The 9,935-nt window shown below is 54.6% G+C and overlaps 1 protein-coding gene across 11 annotated transcripts in view; it reads right to left on the bottom strand.

The window, feature by feature from the left end:
• Positions 1–9,935, bottom strand: part of DAB2IP (DAB2 interacting protein) — a 272,314-nt gene that overhangs the window by 84,997 nt on the left and 177,382 nt on the right. The window contains exon 1 of one of the 11 annotated variants that reach the window (XM_014526724.2): positions 4,287–4,748. The exons of the other annotated variants lie outside the window; for them this stretch is intronic. The gene's annotated coding sequence lies outside the window, so the exon portion shown is untranslated. Of the gene's footprint in view, positions 1–4,286; positions 4,749–9,935 lie in introns of those variants that run through there. 11 annotated transcript variants of the gene reach the window in all.

Here is a 9,935-nt window from a genome sequence, read left to right as displayed (position 1 = left end):
CCTGCCTCTTTCTGCGCGACGCCAGCTGGGGGAAAAGCCTGTGCGGTGCATGTACGCACACCACGACTAAGTGGCTGGGGCTCAATGCATTGTCCATAACAGAAGGCCCTGTTTCCTTCCCACATCTGTGCCATCATTCAAGCCTGTACATAACATCCTGGCATGGACACCAACTCGCCACTTTGCAACCGATCAAGGGACAGAGATGCCAACACTTCCAGCCGCCTGTGCTTTAGAAGGGAGGAGTTTGCAAGATGCGTCCCAGCTTCTTGCTGGCAACATCCAAAGTGAATGGCCAGAGACTCCCTAAAAACGTGGCTCTCTGCCCACCATTTTCAGGCATCCTCGTTCCCCTCTTCTTCCTCCCTTAGGGACCAAGCCTCTGGCCACTTCAGCTGGTGAACCCGCTACTCACTGCTCGTCTGACAAGAGCGAGGTCTCCTGTGCAAGCGGCACTACTGACTTTCATTTTACCTTGAAAAACTAACACACAGCAAATTAAACTCTCTTCACCTGCCCAAGCCCAGTGCTGAGAGTCTACCAAAACAGGCTGCGCGGTGCCAAGATTTAACAGCACTCCAGTCCGTCCTTTGCATCAACAGGTCTCAAAATGCCGGACAGGCATTCATGTCTTCAGCTTCCCCAAATCCCCGTGAGCTGTGCAAGGGGGGGTCTACAGGAATCACTGCATCAAGTACTGCAACGCCGCAGAACACGGCAGCACCTTGACAGGGCACAGCAATGCTACACACCTGCCTAAAGCAGGCAGCAAAGGATCCTGGCAACGTATGGGAGGGAATGGATGTCCCCAAGAGGTCACCGACACACCCCATGCTGCACAAACACTTGGGAAAAGTTCAGGGCAGGCCCGTTAACACGCAAAAGGGACACGCTGCTCAAATTCTTTTGCTGGAGCCGTTTGATCATTCTGGTTTCCAAATCTTTGCCATCAATCTCTTGGCTGCAGCCCAGCTGCTGGGCGTCCTGTTTGCTGGCTGGGAGCGGAGTGCACGCACGCTTCCCATCCGGGAGAGCTCCACCGGCGCTGGCCAGGAGCGCACCTGCCTGCAGAAAGCACCCGTGACCCAGTGCTCCCCATCTCAACCCGCAGCCTGACTCACCGCTGCTGGAACAATGCTGCTCGCTCCGGCTGGCCACGAGGCAGCTCGTGTCCAGGAAAGGGCTCTGCTCTGCACCTCTGGAGCAGTTCTGCTGACTAAGCCCTTGCTCATTTCCTTCTCCGGTGCAAAAAGTCTGGAAACCAGCCTGGATCCCGCTGAGCCCCGTTCAGCTTGGCTTTCCAAGCAGCCCAATGATAGGGACGATAAGCGCCTTACGGAAACGTAAGCCCGTGTTACTCCTATCGCCCACCACGATGCTCTCCGGATGCCTGGTCACCTGCTGCACAGGGATTTCCGTGCCAGTCTGGTCCGAAGGGCCTCCCACGAGTCGTCTCCAGGTGCTGGAGGGGATCATGCCCCATGCCCCGGGGGAGAGCTGCAGCGCAGAGCGCCCATCGCGGCGGACCCGCTGGACGGTGCACGCGTCCTGTTGCTTTTCAGCTGGGGGCTCTCGGTCTAGCGTGGGAAGGACCCGTGGCCTTTAAAGGGGAAGGGGCAAAGGGAAGGAACAGGGAGCACACGTGGTGCAGACCCACCCCCAAAGGTGCCAAGCCAAAAACCTTTTGCAGCACTAACCCAGGGCTCAGGTTTTCACTCATCCTCCCCCAGATCTGATATCTTGAGGTGCTGAGCACCCACCATCCCTGCACAGTCAGCACCTGCGCCTTTCAAACAGGTGTGGGGTAGGAAGAGCTGAGGCCCCCCCACATTGGTGGCCGATTCGGGAAACATGGGCATCCCTTCCCCCTCCCGGCGGAGGCAGGAGCAGCTCTTTGGAACAAGCTCTGCAGCACGGTGGGCGATTGCATCTTAGATGATTAAATCCATCATCGAAATTACAGATGCCTGAAACGGTGGAAGTCTAAGCCTGCCGCGGATGAGGGCGGTGCCGTGCGATACCCTGCAGAGCCGAGGGGAGCATTTTGAATAAGAAAAGGTGTTATTCCTGTCACTTTAACAGCAGCCGAGAGCTCACAAAATTACCGAGCGCGTCCTCTCCCGGCACAGGATCTTCCCAGTCTCTGCAATACGCACCCTAGGACCACGCAATCCGAGGAAGGAAGCTGTTAGGATGAGAAATAAGGGAAAAAGCCACCGGGCGCTTGCACACGCACGCAGCAGCTCGGGCCTGCTGGGGAAGGAACAGAGTCGAGCACGCAGGGAGCTCACCGTTTTCCTGGAGAGCGCCGAACTCCCCTTTGTTTACCACGCCACTTTTGCACCCGCTGCACAAGTGTCTCCTCCTTTTAATACTGTCAACTAATGAGGCCACCCGAGGCAGCGCGGCCTCCTAGGAGTCTGTCTGGGTTGTTTTTTAAAGCCTGAGCGCGGAGACGAGTGCTGAGGTCATTCCCGGGGACAGCAAATACTAATTGCTACAAGCTGGCTTGTGCCTGGGGCCCGCGTGAGCCGGGTCCCCTGCGAGGGGCGCTCAGCACAACGGTGCCGTGCTCCCGTCCTGCCGTGGGTGCTGGCCACGCTCTCTCGGGGCCCGGCCCCAGCCCACGCTGTCCACACCGGCCACGGGGAAGTGCCGAACCGCCCGTGGCCGGGAAGCAAAAGGCAGCGAGCGGAGTCAAATCAATTTGCCTCTGAACGTTAACGTGACCATTAATTACCACTTGCCCGGCGAAAACGAACGGTTGGAAATGCCAGGCTGCGATTTAATGTGAACAAATTCAAGTACAGCCGTGACCTTCCCCTCCGCCTCACGCCTGCTGCTTCCCTCGCCGCCCCCCTCCCCGAGCCTCGTCCTCGGCCCCCACGGGCTCATCTCGCAGGAGGCAGCGCCAGCATCCCCATACGAGGGGTGATGCTCAGGCCACGTCTCAGGCCGGGCCCCGCATCCCACCGGCTCCCACGAGGGGCTCGACTCGAGGTCAGGATTCACTGCTTTTAATTTCTCAGCTGTACAGATCATGGGAAACACCGCAATCCTCACACCTCCGTGAGACTTGGTTACTTCTGGCAAAGAGCAAACACCGCAAAGACGAAGACAGTCTAGCCACGCATCGTTCTGCAGGCGGCCTTTGCCGTGGCGCCGCGTTTCTCAACTCCCCTATCTTGGCTTTAAATTCAATGAGAGTCGGTGCAAACCCCGATGCGAAGAAAAACTTTCACTGTTTTTATTTTAATGATGCAGACCCCGGGTCTTGCAGTTTGCTTTTTCAATCTTCACCTTCCTGCAGTGCTGGGAGCACAGCAAGGGGGACGGGAGTGATACGAGCGGGGGTGCCAGGGGAGGGAAGCCTTCTCACTGGGCTACCCTCCTGGGAACGAAAGGGGGAAAGGAAACAAGCTGCACAAATGGCGACGGATAAACCTGGCTTGAAAAACCCCGGCCAGGCTCAGAGTCTCCGGAGGCACCCACAACGCTAGGGAAGGGCAGGAGGAGGTTTACCTCCACTGCCTTCCTCCAAAGTCAGAAATTATGGACAGCTGCCACGAGCGTACCCACCCGCAAAACCCCAGCGTGCACACAAGTCCTTGGCTCCTTCCACCGTCTCGGGAATTGTCCACCTCGTCTGAACTCTCCAAATTGTGTATAGAGCGTTTTGCTCGCTCGGCCCATGTCTCCCTCTGTATATGTGCGTGTGTGAACCATGTATCCCTCTCTATATGCGTGTACCGTGTCTCCCTCTGTATATGTGCATGTGCATGTACGTACACGCTGACAAATCCGATCCCGTGCCTCTTTACCTACAGGTTCGCGGGGAACACCACTTAAGCGAGTTGTTTTCACACAGTTATTCCCCTTGCCCTTCCTGCGTCCCTCCCTCCCGGTGAACATGTCTGGAGAAAGCCCCTCGGCTGACGGCGGCGGGTGGCTGGAAGCGCAGCTGCCTCTGCCCCCACAGGCCGATTCCACAGGAAGCAGCACAAACATCTGCATCGTGGAAGTGGCTGCTCAACTCGGCCAAATCCCCGCGCCCAACAAACCGAGCCTCCGGACTGCAGCCGTGGCAGGGGCTGTAACCACCGGCAGCTTGTCCAGGAAAAAACAACCCGAAAAAACCCAAACCGTGAAGTCAAAAGACTCTAAAGAAATCACTCGCTTTTCAAATCAACAGCAAGGTCCAGGGAATACCTGGTGCTCTCCCACTCCCTGCCTCCATAACGAGCTCTAGGGCGGTGCTGGAGAGAGGAAAGCGAGAGGGCACTTACCTAGCTGTCCTGGGGGTGGAAAAACCAGCGTGGGGCAGAGACGGGACTGCGGGCTCCCAGGACACTCAGCTCCTCCGAGTCCAGCACGGTTCCATTTTCTCTGTGTGCAGAGCCCCGACGCCGCGCTCCCCGTGCTCTGCTTGCCTGTACGAGCTGATTTCTGAGCCGCCTCCTGCTTTCCAACTCCAGCACTGCCCAACTTCCTCTGCAGCTGATAGCCGGATTATTAAAGTAAACTGACTGCTGCCCTTTGTGCAGGGAGGTGCGGGGAGAGCGAGGGAAGCCCAGATCCGTCCCTTCTTTTGTAATTCAAACCCTTTCTTCAGCTTCCCTGATTGGGAGGAGAGGCATCTGCTCCCAGCCTTTCCCCAGCTGCCGAGGCGCTCACGCAGGTACTGGCTCTGGTCCAGACTGGAGGAACCACATTGCAAATCAAATTTACGTGACAAAGCAGCTCAGCTCTAATTAAACGTAATCTAGCCTGCTTTTGTATCGTCTATAATTAGAGCGGTACAGCAAACACACGGGGAAAGGAGCGGGGGGACCTGCCCATGGCTCTGCAGGCGGGCACACGTAGGCGCGCTAGGCTCTGCACGCCTCCCAGGAGCTAAAGACTTCCATTAGGCCATTAGATAATAGACTCCTGCCCATTTCCAATGTGGAAATCTCCATCACTGCCCAAGATAATTGACTGATCAACAGCAATAACAAGGGATTTGGTTGCTCCTGGGGGAAGGCGGCGTCAGCTCATGTTTCCAAACTCCCTGTGAGAAGTGGGCGCTTGCCCCTGAAACCCATCAGCAAAGCATCGAGACTCTTGCCCACGCGTTTGTGCGGCGATGGGCAGGTGCATTTTCATCATGTCCCGACCATACTTAAATCTTTAAGAGCTGGCGCCATACAAGTGCGGGGCCTACTTCCCGCTCTTTGTAATTCATCCTTTAATGACAGGAGGTGCCACCAGACCAGGTACGGACCGCTAACTGGACTGGCGTGTGCCAGGGAAAGCCTCCCGATGGGAAGGAAGTGTGGTCTTGTGGTTACAGCACTGCTCTGGGGCTGCAGCTCAATTCTGGCTCCGGCACAGCCGGCCGGTGTGACCATGGTCACTTCTCTTCACCTCGTTGTGCTTCTGCACAAGGGGTTAATAATATCTCCCGTGTCTGCGCGTGGTCTGTCTCGTCCACTAGGACTGTGCAGTGCTCAGGATGGGGACAGTCTCTGATGGCGCGTTCCTATTTAATGGGGTGGATGAGAAGCCAGGTGCACGAACTGCTTATATCCAATGCTTGGGAACCGGAGAAAATACAAGGGCAGCTTGAAAGACCCGTTCCTCGTCCCGCCTTAGCTGCCGCTGCCCTGCCGTGGGGACAGCCCCACTTACATCTGCTAAAGGGAGCCCCGGCTAGCTCTCGCGAAGGGCCTAAATTATTTCCCCTCTCCAGGAAAACCCTGTCGAAACCCGAACTTTTCCTATCAGCTCCGCCTGGACTAGCAACGCACCGTCAGCTCTAGCATCAAGACAGAGTGCTCCTGTGCACCACGGCTTAATTTCCTAATGCAGTCCAATGGCCAGGCAGGCTGTCTCCGCTCAGAAGATTTTCATTCACTCCATCAATTCAGAAATTACAGCCAAGGACAAAAGCGGAAAAGGAAAATGGACTATTCTGCTCGAGTTCCCACCATCACAGAATCACAGACAACGGGGCCTGGGAGGGAGCTCGGGGGGGTCACATCCAGTCCAACCCCTGCTCCAAGCAGGACTAGCCCCAACTCCATCACCCCAGCCGAGGCTTTGTCTAGCTGGGATTTAAAAACCGCCAAGGATGGAGATGCCATCACCTCTCTGGGTAGCCTGTTCCAGTGCTTCGCTATCCTCCTCATGAGAAAGTTTTTCCTAATATCCAACCTCAACTTCCCTTGCTGCAGCTTGAGCCCATTGCTCCTTGCTGGGAGCAGTCCAGCGCCATCCTCTTTGGACCCAATCCTTCCCTTCCCCCCCAGAAAAAGGCTGTCTCACGTCTCATCTCGGGCGTCTAAGACCACCCCCTTGGTGCTGACAGCAGATGGCTGGCACGCACGGCTAGTTCGTCTTGCACCTTCCACGCAAACTCGAAGGAGGAGGAAGCTGAGACTTCCGACTAGGACACAACGCATCCTGCCCCAGGGAGACTGCTGAGCAGAGGTGCTGGGGGCTGAGCCACCTTGGTTTGGAGGATGGAGCCGGAAGGAGAAAGCAACCGAGGTGTCTTCTGTTACAGCACTGCACAGCGTCCCGACCGGGCGTCAGCAGCTGGCGCGAGACTCACCTCGACGAGGCAACTTCCTAACCCGGCACGTGACACTTGCACAGCTCGCCTGCCAGACACGTGGGCGCGTGGGCCTTCGCCTCCAACTCGTGTTTAACCTGAGCTCAGTTGCTCTGGCACCAGAGCCCTGCCGTGTCCCAAGCTGATAGACAAGAAATAAAACCGTCTTTGTAGATGCTCACAATGAGGCAACAAGGGCATGAAAAGGTCAACTGAAAAGGAAACAACATTTCTGAGGATGCATTTGCAGAATAACAAATGAGAAGAAGCCAAGCGGGGCCTGCGAGCCTTGCACCATCCTCGCAGCTGACAGGCTAGAGCCTGTTCTCGCTGAAGTCAATGGCAAAGCTCCCGCTGACTTCCGCTGAGAGCAGGATTAGGCCCTTTGTAAGCAGCTTGTTGCCGTTACCGTCGACTGGCACGGATCTGGAATGCTACCAACAGGGCATTTCACTGTCGAGAAGGAAGTAACAATTTCCTATTAGCCTGAAGAGCAGGAAAATCTACTGGAGTCATGAAGAGCGCGTATAAATTATAATTATTTGACCCAGGTGCTGTGAACACAAACCATAGCTACAATTCCAAGCACAAGCACATGCAATTAGCATAATTTACACCGTAAGTGCTAGGTGTTCGAGGCATGCCGACGCTTCGTCGCGACGCAACGGAATCGCACGCAACGACACGCGAGCGGCCTTCAAACCACCGGGGTCGAAACAGATGTCCCACCGTTTCCTTCCTCAAATGGGTGCCTGCTAAGGAAGGGGTTGCACCGACATGGAGAAGGAAATCAAATGGAAATTGTCTCAGCCACTGGGTTTTGACCTTTTTTCATTCGCAGACCCCTAAAAAAATGTGAATGGAGGTGCGGACCCCTTTGAATTGTAGGTGTGGGTATTTGCATGCTTTTGATTGATCATAGTCGTCTTTTGCAACCCCCTAAAAAAATTCTGAATGGAGGTGCGGACCCCTTTGAATGATGGGGGTGGGTATCCGCGTGCTGTTGATTGATCTTTTCGTCATCTTTTTCAGACCCCCAAAAACATTTCAAAAGGAGGTGCGGACCCCTTTGGATTGTAAGTGTGGGGATTCACATACTTTTGATTGGTCATAGTCATCTTTTGCAGACCCCTTAGACAGTCTGCAAACCCCCAGGGGTGACCCCCGTCAACGTTTTGACTCCCCAGCGGTTTGAAGGCCCCTTGTATATAATGTTCTATGTGGTTTGTGCACTGGTCTAAGCCGTTGGGAGCTGGGGGTTACCAAATATAGCCCCTGGCATGAAAACATGCAGCCAGTCTAAGACTTCCAGTGGCAACAACCAGCAAAGACGGTCTTCTCTTATTATTCCACCACAGTCCTTTCTGCTTCCAGCCTTGCACCTCTTAAGCGATCGCACCCTATCCCTTGTGCATGGACTACGAGCTCGCTGCAGAGCCCGGCCCAATGGGACTCGGCCCGACACTGGCCTGAAGGCACCAGTGCAACACAACAGCGGAGCACGAAGGTTGGGGCGGACGGCTGTCCCGGTGTGCAGCTAGCACACAACTGTGCGTGATGGCGCTGCTGTATGAACACACAATGCAAAAAGTCAGCTTCTTTTCTCACGTCTGCTGGTGTGAACTGATGCACTTGGTATTTACACGGATGTTACCAACGTACTCAGGACTCATCCTGGTACAACAGAGCAGGGATTGCCCCCGTGGCAGGGCACCCCCGCCCCATCCTAAGACCCTCTCCCAGCAGGTCCAGGAAGAAAGTGCCCAGACACATTCGTATCTCCTTGCTGCAGACCATTCATCGCTCTTTGCCCGGAGGCAACAGTTAATTTAGAACAAGTCAGTGTCGAGATGGCAGTTTAAAATCCTCTTGAGGATTGCCCAGGAGAAGATTTTGTCCTGCTTCTCTGTAGCCACTCTAGATTTCAGCTGAGCCTCTTTATTTTCGTTTCAGAACTTGCTAGGTATTAAAAATAGAAATGGCCAACTAGGTTATATCGAGTGCATTCCCCGGCCAAGGAAGGACTGTCCCCTTCAGCCTATTCCCTGGGGCTTTCTATAATCACAGAAATTAGTGATGGATAAAGACTAGGAAGTCAGCGGGTCCGCAGTCCCAGGCCCAAGTTGTTTTGTCCGTTCTACCTTCATCTCGGTAGGAGAAGCTGCTAATTTAGAGCCCAGGAGAACGAAGAGCCTCTTTGCTTTCCCAGCAGGTCCTCAACAGATCTGAACCCTCAACCCTCCCAAACAGGTCAGCTGCTGACCAGAACTGCTCCTGAAAATCCTTTTCGTTAAACAAAATTTTTGTGTGTCCCCGGTCAAATCAGCCAGATCCGTTCCAAATCCATGTGAATCATTCACGAACCATGTGTGGCCCTGCTACCAGCAAGCATCCTCCACCCCCAATACTTCCAAATCCTTTGGTGGGCATCCTACGGGCAGGCTGAAGCCGGGAGGCTTGGGGGTCAGATGCCCCCGAGTTTTCCGCACCCTCGGCCATAAGGCCGCAGGAGCAAGCTAGGGAGGAGTCTCCCATGTCCATAAAGTGGGTTGTAGCGGACTGGAAGGCAAGGCGGGAGGGAGTCCCGTCTGCAAGCAGACAAGGGTGCGACCCTCCACTATGCAGTGCCATTTTAATTGCATTGCCTCGGTCAGGGCACAGCCCCATGCCCCGTTCGCGGTTCTCCCCTGCCAGTAGGAAAACCACCCTGGTATTTCCCCTGCCAGGTACTCCCCGGTTGGGAGGGAGGTGAATATGAACCCCAGGGGGGAATTAAATCAGACCAAGCTACACGTTGGAGTCCGGGCTCTGCTTCCTTGGGGGTTGCTCAGTCCTTGTTGCAGCCTTTCCAGGGCAGGACTTTGGCTGAAAGCATTTCACCTGGACTCGGAGTCGGTCCACGCCTTTTGCCAAGGACGCTTCACGGAATATTTTGGAAAGCAATTACCTTTCAAATGTTGATGCCTTGCTGTTGACAATGGCTGACATGCCATTTATGTAAATTTGGAGGGTGCTTAAAGAGGGTGTTTACAAGCAAAACACTCTGTTAAAAGTCTGCCTTCATAGCAGATAACAAGGCTAAGACAATGACAGATTTCATTCCTCTAAGCAGTCAGTATTAGGCTCCTTCCCATCCCGGCTTCCCTGTGTTTATCCAGAATGCTGCGAGAGAGCAGGCACCAATATGCAATTAATTGGCAGTCTGCGAGAGCATATTGCCGAAAGATAAACAGAGTGGGTGATTGTGTCATGTGTAAAATGGCTGAGCACTGCAGATGTAGAGCGCTGACCCAGTTCAAAAAAAAGTAATTTTTTGTCTTCTTGAAAAATAATTGTATTT

This window comes from Alligator sinensis, unplaced genomic scaffold (genome assembly GCF_000455745.1).
Source record: "Alligator sinensis unplaced genomic scaffold, ASM45574v1 scaffold611_2, whole genome shotgun sequence".
Classification (NCBI taxonomy): domain Eukaryota; kingdom Metazoa; phylum Chordata; order Crocodylia; family Alligatoridae; genus Alligator; species Alligator sinensis.
Note: the sequence above shows the minus strand (reverse complement) of the source record. Positions and strands in the feature narration are given on the sequence as shown.